Source organism: Vombatus ursinus, unplaced genomic scaffold (assembly GCF_900497805.2).
Source record: "Vombatus ursinus unplaced genomic scaffold, bare-nosed wombat genome assembly UNPS02014810.1, whole genome shotgun sequence".
Lineage (NCBI taxonomy): Eukaryota > Metazoa > Chordata > Mammalia > Diprotodontia > Vombatidae > Vombatus > Vombatus ursinus.
Genome location: NW_020954588.1, coordinates 41,420,422 through 41,438,262, shown reverse-complemented (window position 1 = coordinate 41,438,262; position 17,841 = coordinate 41,420,422).

The window sequence follows — 17,841 nt, the reverse complement described above, 5'->3', positions numbered from 1 at the left end:
CTGGACTTGAACCCATACACCCCAACTCCGGGTAGAGTGTGCCTTCCTATTCTACCCTTGTTAAGTGGAATGGTCCAAAGGCCACTTAGCCAAAGTTGTCACCAGAGAATGATGCTTTTTTCACGACTGGTAAATCCATGACCAAGGAAAGGAATTTGGATACAGGATCACTGACCCTGTTAAAGTGGTGGCAGTGGGGACATGATTCTATCATTAATATTAATTTTGATATGATATGGTTGTCGTGAGTCCATTTGTTAACATCTGCATGCTGGCCTTTGAAGGCTTCTTTTGAAGTGCGGGAAGCAATTTGAGACCTCTTAAACATGTCAGGGTTAGGGTTCTCTTTCCTTTGGTGGCCTCCCATAGAATGGAAGCTCCTTGCAGGCAGGGACTTTTTCTCCTTTGTATCCCTGGCCTCTGGCACAGGGACTGGTGCATAGTAGGTGCTTAATAAATGCTTATTGGATTGGTTAAAAAAAAAAATCTCGAAGCACTTTTACCCAGAGTCCTCAGTACTGGGGAGTTGCTCAGCCCAGACATCCTAAGATCTTTCTGCAGAGTAATTCCTCCCACCCTGATCCATTGGACTGGAGGTCAATAGGTCAAGAGGCAAGGCTAGAAGAAAATTTAATTAGCATCAGCTGATGGGAGGGTGGGCTAGAGTTAGAATTGGGGTTAGAAATTCCACAGAATAGAAGTATCTGTTATGTACCTGTGTCTGTCTATCTGCCTATCCATCTGTCATCTATCTGTCTATCTATCTGTCTGTCTGTCTATCTATCTGTCTATCATCTGTCTATCTCATCCATTTATCTATCTCTGTCTAACATTTATCTACCTATTTATCACATATCTACTTATCTACCTACCTAACTAATCTATCAGCTACTTTTTTTTCGTTCAAACCTTACCCCCTCACCATCACAGTAACTCACAACTATAGCTAAATCCTAAGTAGTGCAAATAATGAACCCCATACAGTGGTCACATCATTCCAATTCACAATGCTTATTTCCATTGGCTTGAAACCAGTGACAACATTTCATACAATTATGACTTCAAATATGAATTAGAATACATGGAAGCACTTTTCAGGACTCGTCATTCGCATGAATCTCAGCTCCCAGTGGGCATCTTTGTCTCTCTGGCAGCCAAAGGGAGGGATAGTGGACATTAATCACTCACACGTAGAGCTTCATGCCGCTCTAGGGAATGCTGGCTTTCTGTGCACAGGAACAGTCACTGAAGCCACAGGTAGATCTTGAGACTCCGTGGAAATCACGTGAGATGCCAGAACTCCAGAGCCAGCTGCTATTTTCCACCCTTCTCTCTGTCTTCTGTGTGTTACCAATACCACATCTTACCTTTGGTATCTGCCCCTTTGATCTACTGGCCTCACTTGTGAAACCCACAGCAGAACACCATTCTATCCATCCACTCTTTCTCATTCCAAGCCAGCACCCTCTGTAGCACCCTCTGTGTTTTTTCTCTGGAAAACCAAAGTGGCTGAAAGAAAATATTGTTCAGATTTTGGACACATAGCTAGATGGCCACCCAATGAGTTAGTCCGCAATGACCAGACTAATGTGTGTCAGAACAAAAAAGTGGATCTAGAACTGAGCAAAAGAGGAGGAAATGAGTTGGGATCTTATTTAGGGAACAGCAGAGTTTTCAATGATCTTGAGATGCTCACTGTTAGAAAGGTCCATTCTTTAACTTCATTGTGGGGGGGCTACCAACATCCATCCACGTATTAAAAAAGAAGAGTTCTTTGTTTTTCAGATATTCCCTTTTGTAAAATGCAGAGCCACAGTCTTCAGCCCCTCCCATGATATTTGAAAACAACTTTGGAACACCCCTCTTTAAACCATTATTTGTGTAATCTCCCAACTATCTGTATGGTGCTTATTTGGAAGGCCTTTTCCATCTGCTAAAGAAGTACGGTAAGAATGCCAGCCTGCCCCATAAGGGCAATGGAGAATAAGAGTTAGATTGGTTTGGATCTACTTTGGCTTCTGAAATGCGACATGTGACTGATGGGTGAGGTTCCCAGGTCCTGAGTTGTTCTGGTCTGGGGGCCTTTGCAGCAAGCCCTAGGCCCTGGGGTCACAACGATTATTCCACACTCCACAAGCTTGAATACCCTGATTTTATTTTAGGTTTTGGTTAGGTGGCATCCTCTGCATCATCTTTGAAAAGGGCTTGTCTTTCAAATGATCTCAGAAATGTTGGTGTTGTGTTCCCTACCAGCCACTGGATGGCACTGAAGGCCCACACACCACGTGGTTTTTTTTCCCTGCTGGTAATGGAAGGTCCTGGTTGGCTTTGTGTTTACTCAAATACATCAGATAATGGTAGCTTACATTTATTCATTGCTTTACAGTTTAAAAAGTGCTTTTTAGGGGCAGCTAGGTGGCGCAGTGGATAGAGTACTGGCCCTGGATTCAGGAGGACCTGAGTTCAGATCCAGTCTCAGAAACATAACACTTACTAGCTGTGTGACCTGGGCAAGTCACTTAACCCCATTGCCTAGCCAAAAAAAAAAAAAAAAAAGTGCTTTTTATAGTAAATGAAAATACGGGAGGCTCTGTGACCCTTTCCCCCATGGACATCCTATATATGATTTCATGGATAAATCCAAGGGAGCTTCTTGATATGTATAGAGCTTGAATAACTTGTGCAGGGTCACTCAACTAGTAGGCATCAGACAGGATTTGAATTCATGTCCTCCTGATTCCAAGTCCAGCCCTTGGCCCACTTCACATCATGTTGTCTTCAGGGACTTATATACTATAATGTAAAGGGCAATGGAAAATTTCCTCTACCCACAGTATATGAAAAGAATAATGATCCTCATTTAACTGGGCAGCTAGGTAGAACAGTGGATAGAGTGCTGGGCCTGGAGTCAAGAAGACTCATCTTCCTGAGTTCAAATTTGGCCTCAGACATTTACTAGCTGTGTGACCCTGAGCAAGTCACTTAACCCTATTTTCCTCAGTTTCTTCATTTGTAAGAAAAAAAATGAGCTGGAGAAGGAAATGGTAAGCCCCTCCTGTATCTTTGCCAAAGAAACCCCAAATAGGGTCACAGAGTCCAATACGATTGTAAATGATTGAACAGTAACAACAACAGCCCGTTTATTTGTCGCTTTCTGGCTACAAAGAGCTTTGCACGAATGACTTCATTTGATCTTCACCGTGAGTTAGGAATGGAAACATTTTTACCTGCATTTTAGAGATGAGGAAACTGAGGCATAGACTTGCTCAAGGTCACATAGATAGTAAGGGGTAGAGCTGGGATTGTCACTTGAGTCTCTTGACTCCAAATCCAGCAATCTTTTCATTACTTATATTGGTTATAGTCACTCCATTGGTTAAAACATCATATGCCCAAGCATTCTTACTAAAACTTACATCAATCCAGAAGGAACACACATTAAACCAGGGCTTCTTAACCTTTTTCATGTTATAGGCCCCTTTGGCAGTCTAGTAAAGCTTATGAACACCTTCTCCAAATAATATTTTTAAATGAACAAAATAAAATACTTAGGGATTATAGAGGAAATCAGTTATATTGAAATACAGGTCATCCGTCTATATATCCATCTGTCTCTGTCTCTTGTCTGTCTATCTGTCTATCTATCTGTTGCCAAAAACAGTGTTTTGGATCCCAGGTTAAGATCCCCTGAGATTAAACCATTATTTAGCTAGAATCAAAGACTTAGACTTAGGAAAGACTTTACTGGCCATTGAATTGAAACCTCTCATTTTTCATATGAGGAAACTGAGGCCAGAAAAGTGAAATGATTTCCCCAGGGTCACTCTAACTCCTAATCCAGGGGTCTTTCTTCTGTACAGTGTTGCCTCATCACTAAAACCTCACAGTGAATTTATTAGATTTTTTTTAATGTCTAAGCTGCTACTCAAGTGAGAGTCAAGCCTTGAGGAATGGGAGAGGAAGGCAGGCAAGTTTTGGTAGGACTAACAGTGGAGAGAAGTCTGGACCATAAGGACATTGCCGTCGTATGGGATTTGGGCTAGGTTGGTACAGCCTAGGGGCACTCCTCTGCCTCCTGGTCTGACTGGCCCTGGTCCAGTGGTTTCCTGAACTCTCGGATGTTACAATGCTCTCATCCTCAGTGTGTGATGGTCGAGGGTAGGGTTGCACTCTCTCCATATTACAGGTCGGCCAAATTCTAATGCTAGCGGAGGATTAGACAGAATCTGGGGAGCAGAGAAGGGGAAGAGAGGCAGTTTTGCTGCTGTTGTTTCAGCCTCTCCCCCTTGTTCCTGGGGCCAAATTGCCTTTGATGATGGAGCGATACTATTTGCCTCGTGTCCAACCTGCAGAAAACTGGGCGCAATGATAGAAAAAAAGATGCATTAGCTGTCTCTCAGAATTATCCAGAAGCTTAGAATTGGAAGGCACCCAATTACACATGCAGAATCAAGATCAGTTTAGAACCCCATCTAACAATAAGGCCTAGACCTCTCCCATGGAGAGTGGGATACACATGAAACCTAGCCACACAGAGTAACTGATGTTCATGACATTTCTCTCTCCTTGTTCTCCCACCTTTCTTTGTTGGATTCAAATCTGTCTCTCGTCTGTCTTGCATAGGAGTATTCCAGGGATCATCCTGAGCTTTCTTTTCTTCTCTCAAGGCAACTGATGGCACAGTGGATAGAGCATTGAGCCTGGAGTCTGTAAGATCTGAGTTCAAATCTAGCCTCAGACATTTACTAGCTGGGTGACTGGGTAAGACACTTAACCTCTGCTTGCCTCAGTTTCCTCACGGTAAAATGGGGATGATAATAGCACCTCCTTTGCAAGGTTGTTGCAGGATTAAAGGAGATATTATTTGTAGAAAGTGTTGAGCACAGTGCCTTCCACATAGCAGGCACCGTAGAAATGTTTATTCTCCCTACCTCTTGTCTGTCTACACTCTCACTTGGTGACTTCATCAGCCTACGTAGTTTTAACTATGGTTTCTAGACAGATAGCTCTCTGACCTGTAATCCCGCCCCATTCTCTCTCTTTAGCTTGCCTTACATCACCAACTTCCCACCGGACATTCCCCACAGCATGTCCTGGAGGCACCTCAATCTCAGCTGTCCAAAGCAGAGCTCATTGTCCTCCCCCCAAACAAGCCCTTCTTCCTCGATTTCCTTCTTGTTTCCTTAAATGCCCTTTTTATCTCTTGTGTTTTCATATCGCCTGTGTTTCTAAATGCATCCTTTTCTCCTTCCAGAGAACCATCCCTTATAACAAAGAGTAACAGAGGAAAAAAAAAAACTCCATTAGTTTGTCAAAGCCAACCAACATGTTATAAAAACCTGCCAATCCGTGTCCAGAATGTTCTGTGCCCATAGAATTTTCTCTACCTCTCAGGCTCTGGTGAGGGAATTAACCCCCAGGTCATCTGGTACTCATCACACTCACCTACCATATCTAATCAGCTTCCAATATCTTTGGCACCCATTTCTTTCTTGCCACTAACAGGACCACAACGCTAGTTTAGACCCACCATCTCCTCTTGCCTGGATTATTGTGATGGCCTGATCATTGGTTTGGCTGTTTCCCTTTTCCTTCCCTCTCCAGTCCATCTTCCTCACCACCGCCATGTTGATATTGCTAAAGCCCAAGTCTGACCATAACGCTCCCCTGCTCAGAAAGGTCCCAAGGTTCCCTCTTGGCTCTAGGGCCATCTTGCCTTGGCCATCTGGCTCGATCCAGGCCTGGCTTTCTTGGCTCATTGCATCTCCATCTCATGTGCTTCTCCTGCCCCATGCCTGCCCTTGTTCTGAAGTGCTCCAGATGACTGCCAAATCGAATCCAGGCTTCCTTCATCCCTCCCATCAGGGGCCATTTCCTGACATGTAGCATATCCTCACCCCTCAATTGCTAATGCCCTTCCCCAAATTATTTTTTAATCTGTTTCATATACATTTTGTTTACAAAATATGTATAACCTAGCCTCCAGCTCTTTGTGTCCAGAGGCTACTTTGTTTTTGTCTCAATAGTCAACACAGTGCCTGATACTCAGTAAACAGTTACTAAACATATGTTGAATGAATGCAGGAGTTATAGCTGAGCGTCCTAGTCTGGGAAGTTGACAAGATCTGAATTCAAATCCTGCCAAAATCACTTATTAGCTGTGTGACCCTGGACAAGTTTCCTAACCTCTCTTAGCCTCAGTTTCTTGATCTATAAATTGGGGATAATAATAGCTCCTACCTTCCAGAGCTATTGTGGTGACAAAACAAGGTAACATGTAAAGCACTTTAGAAATGTGAGCTATTATTATTATTATCATCATCATCATATCACTTTACATTTCATTACATTTCATTTTTACATTTCATTAGAACTTTACAATGACTTTGTGAGGCAGGTGCTGCAGATACTTTGAATCCTATTTTACAGGTGAGGAAACTAAGGCTCATTAGGTTTAAGCGACTTCTCTGGGTATGTGGAGCTAGTAAGTGTCTGAGATGGGATGCAAGTCCAGGTTTTCCCAGCTCCAGGTCCAGCACTTGGCCTCTTACGCCATGGGGACAGCACGAGATGGCCCTTACAATAGGAGACGACTGTCTCCCTTTTAACTTGCTTTGCAGAGCTTTTTTTCTACAGAAGGCGAGTGTTCCAGTGGGCCCAGATCCCAGTTCTAAGTTTGGGCTATCCTACGAAGCCTGACTGTTGGTGTTGTGGACTCACACCAAATTGGATTGTTTAAATAATTTCAGAGACTCTCCTGGAGATATAGAAAAGTTAGCTTCAGGAATCGATGTATGGAGCAATTTGCCAATTTCTGTTTTCTGTTGATAAGGATCTGACTAATTGGCAGCTTCAAACTGGTGTAAACATGGTGAATGATGGGAAAAGATTACAGTGATAGACACTGCATTGTCACAACAGATAAGGTGACTGGAGGTACAGAATTTATGTTAATCTAAGGGAAAATGTCATTAATTCCATTTTAATTAAGCCATTCAAACTGTTTTATGCCATTTTCCTCTTCCCTCTATGTTCTACAAATTGGCTTTGAAATGAGAATTTTTATTCTTAACTTCTTGAAAGGAAAACTTGTAGGGCTGGGAGGGAAAAAGAACCATTTTGATCTGGGAGTTCTGCTGTTGACATCTACAAGAGCCCCGCTTTGTCACTGATGAGCTATGACCTTGGGAAGAAGCTTCTCCTGCCTAAGCCTCAGTTTCCTCGTCTGTGAAATGGAGCCGACTATGCTTTCACTACCTCCCTCCCAGAGCTGCTGAGAGTAAATGCTTCGTAAGAGAACAGTACCATGTTGTAGTGGAAAGAGTCCTCCATATTTGGTTCTAGTACTGACCCTTACTAGCTACGTGACCATGGGAAGGTCAAGTAACTCTCTGAATCTCAGTTTCCTCATCTGTAAAGTGGGGATGATAGTATCTGTAATTCCTATTTGGCGAGGTTGTTGTGGGGATCAAATGAGGTTATTTATGTAAAACTTTGGAAACCATAAAGTTCTGTATGTTGTCATTGAGTCCTTTTTTCACTCTGACTCTTCATGACCTCATTTGGGGTTTTCTCGGCAAAGGTACTAGAATGGTTTGCCATTTCCTTCCCCAGCTCATTTTACAGATGAGGAAACTGAGGCAAACAGGGTGGAGGGACTTGTCCAGGGTGGCACAGCTAATAAGTGTCTGAGGCCAGATTTGAAGTCAGGTAGATGAGTCTTCTTGACTCCAGGCCCAGATCTCTGTGCACTATGGTGACACCTAGCAGCCCCTAAAGTTCGATATAAATGTCAATTATTATTATTAATGAACTGTTAGAGATCCTATTCTCCCTTCTCTCCCAAAGGGTGGTATCATTGAGGGGGTGCATAGTTTCCTTCTACTTATCTCCTCTGTCCTAGGTTTGGCTGGTAGCATAGGGAGATCTCTCCCTGTCTCTGTCTCTATCCCTGTCTTTGTCTCTCGCTTTCTCTCTCCTCTCTTCCTCTCTTCCCTTCCCCTTCTCTCCCTCTCTTTATGCCTCCTTTTCCCTGTCTTTCTCTGACTCTGTTTCTCTGTCTCTTCTTTTTCTCTCTGGTTTCATTAGCTCCTCTATCCAGCCCTAGTTTCTGATCTGAGCTCTAATTCCCCATGACTAACTGTCCTATCTTTTGAACATCTCAAACTGGATAGCGTAGGGGGCATGTCTACAACAGAACTCGTTTTCTTTGCCCCCCTCCCCCCCAATCTGCCCCTCTTCGTGTCTTCCCTGTTTCTGTCTAGGGAGCCACCGTCTTTCCAGTGCGGCTTTAGAGTCATTCTCAGCTCTGCATGTCCCTCAGCCCATAGCTTATTCTCACCTCCAACTTCTCTTGCGCCTACACTCTTGTCTCCTCCTCCTTGCTAGCTCAGGCCCTCTTCCTTTTTTTGGACTCTTGTGGTAGCTTCCTAACAAATCTTCTTGTTTGCAGTTTCCCCTCTTCCTAATCTGTTCTCTAGCTGGCTGCCAGACTCATTTTACTAAAACCCAAGTACAATAGTGTAACTCTCTTGTTTGAGAAATCCAAGTCACTTACCTGTGAAATGCAACACAAATTCTTCTGTTTGGTATTTACAGCCCTTTGAGGTCAGGCTTCAGGCTTCGGGCCATCTTTCCAGACAGACTTTCCAGACTTTTACTCTTTCTCCAATTAGCTCCAGTTTGCTTTCCCCTGGACTGGCTTTTCTTCTTCACTCATGAACACCAAACTCATGGGATTTGACAATTCACCACGATGATAGTGTGATTTATTAGCAGCCCCAAATAGGATAGAGAATACACTTTGATCGTTGAGACACTCGGTGGGTTTGGTAAATCTGGGCAATATATAGTTTTTATATTTATTTATCTCTACACATGTCCTTCTTCCTCTCCTCGGGGTCAGTTATATTTTTGTCTCTGTATCCCTGCATATCACAGGATTGTGGGATTACTGATTTAGCCCTCGAACACCCTCTTATTTGATGCCCCAGCAGTGACTTGCCCAAGTTTATAAAGAAATAAGTGTCAGGTTTGAGAGCTGAATCCGGGTCCTTTTGATTCAGATTCTTTGTCCTTTCCACCGAACGATGTTGCCCTCTCTATCATCTCAAACAATGGCTGGCATGTATACAGAGAGGTCCTTAATAGATACTTGCTGGGTCTAATTAAATTGGATGGTGGGCTTCCCACCAAGACCAACGAAATCCTTCAAGTGTTATCATTCATGTTACCTAATGACCCAGGAGGCACCCAAATCCTGAATAGAAATGCTTTAAAAACACGATCTCTACTTCTACTCATTTAGAATCTTGAATAAGATAGCTCGCTCCAAATGGTTCAGAGAGGAGCGTTTCTCCTAGTTTTGCACATTAAAGCATGTAGATCAGGCAGCGTGGTATAGTGGAGAGAGCCCTGAAATTGAGTTGGAATCTCAGCTCTGCCATCCCTATGTGACCATGAGTGAGTCACTTTACCTAGAATTCTGGGCCTCAGTTTCCTTACCTGTAAAATGAGGGGGTTGAGTTGGATGATCTCTGTTGTCCCTTCTACCCCCAAATCTCCAACCTTATGACCAGTGACAGTTTTGGACTAAAAGAAATCAGCAACAAAATCTACCACCAGAGCATGGGCTCCTGTCTTGGCCCTTAAAGTTGATGGGAGAATATTGGGAAATGAGACAGTCACCCTGAGGACGTCTGCTTCAGGCCTTCCCGTATGTCTGTGCAGTGGGATTTCAGGGTCTCCTGCCCCTCCCCCCAAATATATCCTTCTACTTTTGTAAGAGAATGTGCTAGTTTCCATTCCTCCCTTCCGTAATGCAGTATCGATGCCTGATTTTAGGACTGTGGGCTGCAGAGAGATTCTGTTTGGTCCCCGAAATCCTTCAATAACAGATGGAGATAGCAAATATAATATTCCAACTTGGAGCTTGAGGTAGAGAGTGAATTCATTTATGGTATATTAGTGAACATTTTGGTCCTGAAAGAATTTGTCCTCATGTGACCCACGAAGCTCAATGGTCTTGTCAATGATGGAGTGCCATATGCATTTTGGGGCAGTGTGACAGAGGGGGTATCACTGTACTTGAATGCTGTGTGCCCCTGGGCATATCATTTAACTCTCAGTCAGCCACCTAGGACTCATGTACTGAATTGTACATGGGTTGTGATCTCTCTTGGCGAAGGGAGTTTTGGGGGGATTTTCTCCATGCAGGTGAAATCCTAGATCTTTTGGTGTTCGCTAAATCAAGGAATATCAAAGTGAGAAGGGTTTGTGGTGGCTGTCAGGTTATTCCGTTTTCATAAAAGAATCTCCTCTAATAACAACAATGATAATATCTAATGTTTGTATTGTGCTTTAAGGTCAGCAAGGCACTTATACATATTAACTCGCTTGGTAAGACACCATGTCTCCTAAGAAGTCATAGCTTCTGTTTGAAAAACTCTGGTAAAAGTAGGAACCCCACTCCTCCACTGTGGCAGCCCACTCCTCTTTGGGATAGCTCTTGGTATTAGGAAAAATTTCCCTGATATCAAGCCCACTTTTGCTTCTGCACACCCATTGCTCTTAGATCTAGCCCCTGAGCCCAGAAGGAAGCAATTGAATGTGTGGCAGCCCCTGGATCCTCGAAGACAATTATGATGCCCCATCTTGAGTGTTTTCTTCACGTTAACCGTTCCGGGTTCCTTCAGCTTATCCTTATGTGGCACAGAATTGAGGCTTGTCCTAAGACAGCAAAGTGAATTGGAGTGGGGTGTGTGTGTGTGTGTGTGTGTGTGTGTGTGTGTGTGTGTGGTATTTTATTACATACAAAACTGACATCTAAAAAAATGAAAACAGAAGCCCCACGGAAACATTAACGTAGAGGAAAAAAGGTTTCATGTTCAGTAAAACACGTCAGAATTAATGTCTCTAAGAGGAGAGCGGTGAAATATGATGGAAAAGTATGGAGCTGCAAGAAGTTTCTTCTAAATACAAAGCTCAAGCATGAATATCTTCACTGATTTATTTTCATGCCAATAAATTCTGACATAAATACAGTGATCTATAATGCATCGACTATAAAAGTCAACATTATTTTTTAAGCTGACTCAGGGAAAAAATCCTCATTGTTAGGGTTGAGAAACATATATATCTGTCTATATGTATATGCACACACATATACACACATATAATGTATTTATATGTCCATTCATACACATAGGCTAGAGTATAGTAGGAGTATACATATATACTTATGCATATGTGTATATCGACATATATAGAGAATACAATATGTGTGTATATATGTAATATGTTTATATGTATATATTTACATGCTCACATCACACACACACACACACACACACAAGTTTGTTGACAAATTCACCTCACCTTTGTCTGCATCATCTTGTGCTAAAAGGAATGTGCCGACAGACCTGTGAGCTGACTTTGTGAGTGTTTTGCTCTAGGACATCATCATTGCTGAATTCAGTTCCCCCACAGTCCTGCCCTAGTGCTTCGGTGAGGGATGACGGGTACACACAGTCTTCTTCAGGGCCTGAGTAAAGGAAGACAGCTAGTCAGTCACACTTGCTACCTCCAGATGACGGCACGGTCTGCTCAGCTCCTCCGAGTAGGTGCCCAGAGGGTCAACAGTCAGTAGCACTGAGAAAGAACAAAGAAGAGGGAGAGAGGGAGAAAGAGGGAGAAAAGAGAGAGTGACAGAAAGGGACAGAGATGGAGAGACAGAGACAAGAGACAGAGGCAAAGAGACAGACAGAGATAGAGATAGAGATGGCTGTAGCTAGGGAGGATTGGAGTGGTGAGCGGGTAGAAAAGATTCACCTTGTGAAGACGGAGGATCGTGAAGGTTGCTGATGCTGGGTGAAGCTTGCCTGGGGCCAGAAGCTGGGGTGGTGGTAGGGGTGTTGCCATGTTTGATGGTCCCTTTTCTGTTCTTATCCTTCTGGAGCTATCTGTTATAGCTGACGCTATTGCCCACCCTCTCATCTTGGACACTCTCTCCTCTCGGGGTTTTGGTGTCACTGCTTTCTCCTGGGTTTCTTCCTGCCTGTTTGACCAATCCTTTAGAGCCTCCTCTGCTGCCTTATCACCCAGATTCTATCCCCTACCTATGGGTATTCCACAGGACTCTGTCCTTGGCCTTCCTTGCTCTTGTCTCTCTATATACACCGTTTTTGTGCCTTTTGCAATGCCAGGGTACGAAATCTAGGAAATTCACCCTTTGGTGTAAAAGATGGACTTGTACCTGTTGTCTCACTTTTGGGGTCCTGTTAGTAGCTGATGTGAAACTGATGTTAGCTTTAAGAGGATTTTCCTTCTTCATCCACACTTTTAACCAATGGGTGAGTTCTATGTATGTGTTTTTTGATGAATGAGAAGTAAGATTTATGCAACCCAACATCGAATGAGGACCAATGGCTTGAGTTCCATCCTAAAGGGTTATCATAATACTCTCCATGGCTGGTGTCTCCACCAAAACTTTCCTCTTTAGAAATATTAGAATTTTGGTATATTTATGACTCTCCTCTAAATATTTTAGTCAGCTTCTCTGCTAGTAACCAAGTCAACCAGTAAGCGGATTTTAAGCAACAGTCTCTTTGTGTAGTTTGCTTTTGGGGTCTTAGTAAAGAGATGATCTGTAGAAAGTGTGGGTGGGGGCAGTAGGGATGTGTATTAGTTGACAATCACACCCACCTTCACCCTTCTGTCCCTGCTACTGGAGTAGTAGATAGAATGCTGAATTTAGAATTAGTAAGACCTGGGTTCTAATCATCTTACTAGTCATGTGACCCTGGGAAAATCACTTATTGTCTTTTGCTAGTCTGTAAAATGAGAGTATTGGACCAGCCAGATGCTCAGGTCCCTTCCAGACCTAAATCCATGGTCTGCATTGATTTTCTACCCAGCTTCTAAGGCAATCAAGAGATATAGCCTAATATTCCCTTGTAAATAGAAATAAACAATCTCTCATTAATTAATCAAGTAGTTCCGAGCCCCTGCTTCAGTTTACAAATAAACTAGAGAGATCTCTTTCCCCATAAGCTTTCATTCTTTTTCTTCCTCATAGCAAATCTTCATCTCATAGGCTTAAATAAATATCCATGTTACTGGAAAAACAATTTATTCACAGTGTGAAAACAATACAAAATGATATTTAAATATTTTAATAATGTGTTAGCTGAGAAAGGTCACACCCAGAGTCACCTCTAATCAGCAACTGGATCAGTTGCTAAGTCTTCCACAAACGATGGAATCACATCCCCACAGTCAAATGTTCTCAGACTGTGAGCTAAAATAATGATATGATTCCTCTAAATGTTCTCAGACTGTGAGCTAAAATAATGATATGTCAGACATTCCTCCTGTGACCCTTAAACACAGAGCTACATTTGGGAAGGCAACAATTAGGTGATTAAAAAAAATTAAAAACAGATGACTAAAACTTGGATGTGGGATTGTCTGTGATAACAAAGATTGGGGTCTCTTTTAAATTGTAATTCATATAGAACATCTTTGAAATTAGAATTGTAAACACTAAGTTGTTTGATCAACTCGTCCTCCACCATCAACAGTTACTAATTCTATTGTGGAATAACCCTAGTGGGTTTTTTTGGGGGGGAGGGGTAAGGTTGTTCAATTAGATGGTGACCTGAACCTTACAAAGTCTCGCTCATACAAAATTAATCCACTTGCAATGTAGTATGAAAAGGAAGTGATTGTGATTTTTCCAGTAAGGTGATTTCCACCACAATTTGGCCTGTGATTTACGTAGGCCATTTGAGAAGGCCATACAATGTCTTGATAGAATTCAGCTGTTCAACCTCTATATGCCTATTTAATAGCCTTGTTATAAAAGTAATTATTATCATCATTGATAGTATTAATCCATTATGCAGCCATTGGTAATAATAATAATATGTAATGATAATATTAAAAATGATAATTAAAGACATGTATGAATATATGCATATATGAAATATACAACATAATGTAATGTAATATAGAATACAGAATGTTATATCTAAATATTTAATATATTTATATATGACAAAACATAATATTTAATAATATTATTATTACTACTGGTAGCTAGGTGCTACAGTGGATAGAGTGCATCACTTAGAGACAAGATGACCTGAATTTAAATCTTGTCTCAGACATTTACTATCTATGTGACCCCGGGCAAGTCAATTAACCATTCCTCAGTTTCTTCGTCTGTAGAATTCAGATAATAGTGGCACTGACTTCATAGGGTCATTATAATGTCGAATGAGTTAACTATCCAAAGTGCTTTGTAAAACTTAAAGCACTTTATGAATTCTAACTATAGTAATCATGATAATGAGGATGAAGATGAGGATGATAGTTCGGATTGACATACAGGTTGTTTCCTCCCAAAGACTTTAAAACGCATTCCAGGTACTCAGTAGCTCGATGCTGAGGAAGATGCCCTGAAATTGAAGTCCTAAAGTCTACGTTCCATTTCTGCCTTTGTGATTGGTTATGTGTCTTATCTTGATCACAGTGACTTTACTTTTTGGGGTCTCAGTTTACTAATCTGTAAGGTTGGAATAGATCACCCCTGAGGTCCCTTCCAGATCTGTATGTATGATCTTAAGTGTCAAAGAGTATTGATTCTTCTATCATCCTATAAGGTTGGGGAGATATTAGTAGGGAATTCACTGCTTGAGTTGGGAGTAATGGGTGAGTACATGGAAAGCCTTACAATGTGTTCATATTGGGTTCCAGTAGAAATCTCAGAGGGTTAGCTAATGCATGGGGTGACGGGATCAAGTCGATGAATGAGCACACATTTATTAAATGTCTCCTATGTACCAGGGACAGGGCCAAGTATTAGTGATACAAACCTTTTTTCTTAGAAAAGCGAAAAAGTCCCTGCTCAAAAGGAGTTTACCCTCTAAACTCATGATGGGGGGAGATCCAAAAAAATAATCTGAGCAGGCTGAAATGTTGGACTGACTCCATCTACTTAGATCAGTCAATCAATCAATATGCATTTATTAAACACTTACTATGTTCCAGGCACTGTGCTAAGCACTGAGGACACAAAGACAGAAGTGAAATGTTTCCTGCCCTTGAGGAGCTTCAATTCAAATAGGAATATAAATTAATAGGGATAAATGTAATGCCTTAATACTGGGCCGAAAACATTTGTATCACCAGTGCAAGATGAGGAATAAGTGACTAGACAGAAGTTCATCTAAAAACTATCTGGAGATTCTAGTGGATCCAAGCTTAATAGATAGACCAACCCTGTGAGATGATAACCAAAGAAGAGGAGGAAATCAGAGGCTGTATTGGGAAGCTTATGGTACAGGTTGGGAGAGGTGAAGGGCTCGTTGCATGCTGCCCTGGTCCGAGCACACCAGGAGATGTGTCTTTAGTTCTTTGTAGCACATTTTAGGAAGGATATTGGTAAGTCGGAGAACTTCCAGAAGAGGGCAGCTGGATGCTCACAAATGTCCAAGTCGCAACGTGAGAATTGTCAAGGGACTGAGGGTGTTTAACGTGGAGAAAAGAAGACCCAGGTGGGACGCAACAGTTTGAGGGGCTTCACTTGGAGGAGGGACTATGCTTGTTCTGCTTGGCCTCGGAGGGCAGAATGAGGAGGAGTGATGAGTAGAACCTGGGAAGAGGCAGATTTAGGCTTGGTAGAAGGAAGAAATTCTCAACCGTTAGTGCTAACCAAAAGTAGTATTGGAGGTTGTAGGCTCACCGTCAGCAGATGTCTTCAAGCTACAGCAGGATGACCGCTTACTTCCTGAATATATCATTGAGATTTGAGTTGGACCAGACGGCTTGGTGGCACAGTGTCTAGGGAGCCAGGCCTGGAGTCAGGAAGACTCATCTTTCTGTGTTCAAAGACGGCCTCAGACACCTACTATCTGTGTGACCCTCTGCGAGTCACTTCACCTGGTTGCCTCAGTTTCCTCATCTGTAAAATAAGCTGGAGAAGGAAATGGCAAACCACTACAGTATCTTTGCTGAGAAAACCTGAAACGGGGTCAGTCAGACAGGACTGAAAAAAAAACAACAACTAAACAACAACCAAAGATGACCTTTGAGGTCCCTTGGAACTTTGAGATTCTGTGGGATTGTGGTGACTTTTGAAAATACTGAAAATACATAATCAAAGTTCAAACATAGGACTGGTTTTTAAGATGTTTAACATGTAGGTCCCTTTAATTTCCCTAATAGTTTGTATCACATATCCCGGAAGTTAGAATTATAAGGAATACATCACATCTTGCCACCTATTCCAACCATCTCCAATATTCTCTGCTTGCTCTTTTCCTTCCATGTCCAGGTCTCAGGACGAGGAAATAACCTATACACGTTAGGTCATTTGACAGCTTCCTTCAAAGCTCAGCTCAAATGCCCCCTTCCATCAAGACTCTTCTGATCCCCCCACCTCTCCCTGCCTCAGTGGCAATGTCCCTTGCCCAGACTTAGAGATGTGCTTCCTGTGCCCCCTGACAGAAAGTAAAGGCAGAGGGTGTTGCTTCTGTCTTGGTGTTCCAGGAACCTAGCACAAAGCATTGACAAGAACAGGTGCAGAATAAATGGTTGGTGATTGACAGATCCTTGTAACATCCCTGGGAAGGAGTCAAGGGAGTGGTTATTATCCATTTTCTTTTTTTGCTAGGCAATGGGGTTAAGTGACTCGCCCAGGGTCACACAGTTAGTGACTGTCAAGCATTTGAGGCTGGGTTTGAACTCAGGACCTCTCGACTCCAGGGCTGGTACTCTATCCACTGCATTACCTAGCTGCACCTGGTTATTATCCTTTTTCTTTTTTTTCTCAGTTGAGGGAATGGAGGGTAAGTGGATTCATTCAGATTCCTGAGCTAGAAAGTTGTCCAGCTCCTCTGGCTCTCTGCCCAGTCATTTTACAGGTAAGGAAACTGAGGCCCAGAGAGGCTCTAGGCCTAAAGCCTAGGTTTTCTTACTCCTAGTTCAGTGATTTTCCCATGATATCATTCATTCTTCTGTTCTCCTTTCTTATTTCTGTTTTGTTGTAGCTTTATGGAATTTGTGCAGGAAGATAAAACAATGATATTCCTAGAAAAATACAACATCTATTATAGAAAATCATCTATTTTTCTTCATCCAATTCAATACTGAATGCTCACTATTGTCTAGTTACTGTAGTGTGAGGCACTGTACTACATGAAGTAGATAAAGAGATGAAGGTGACCAGGTCTGTGACCTCAAGAAGCTTATATTCGAATGAGGGTGGGGTGGGGGAGGACCACATGCGCAGATAGCTAGAATTTTACGAAAATGATTAGCAGTGATTAGTTTGATACTTCTGTGTGGGCCTTCCCTCCACTGGGGCAGTTCTCAGTCCTTTTCCCCTTTCTCATTCTGGGCGATTCTTTTCCTGGTCTTCCCATAAATCCTTCAGAAAGCACATACCCCGCCTGCTGGAGGCTTTCTTTTGGTGCTTTCAAGAAAATGGATAAAAATACATCACCAACTAGGATATTATTATTGTTAATAGTATGCTTCATGGCTTCGAATCAGGGAATACTATAATCTCCAACAAATCAAAATTGCTGGTTACCCAAATGTGGGTGTAAATGATAAGACAACGTTTTGCCAACACAGAGCTGGGCAGAAGAAGGGTTAGTATAAAATCTATCGTCGTAGAAATGTATGACTGGAAAATAAAGTGGGCTGGTGAGTGAGAGATAACACAAGGACCTCCCGTGCCCTGCCCGGGGGGCTACCTGCACATTGGGTGGTCCTCCTGTCCCCTGAACTGGGGATTACCAGAACATCATGTGGTCCTCCTGTGCTGAGCTCTAT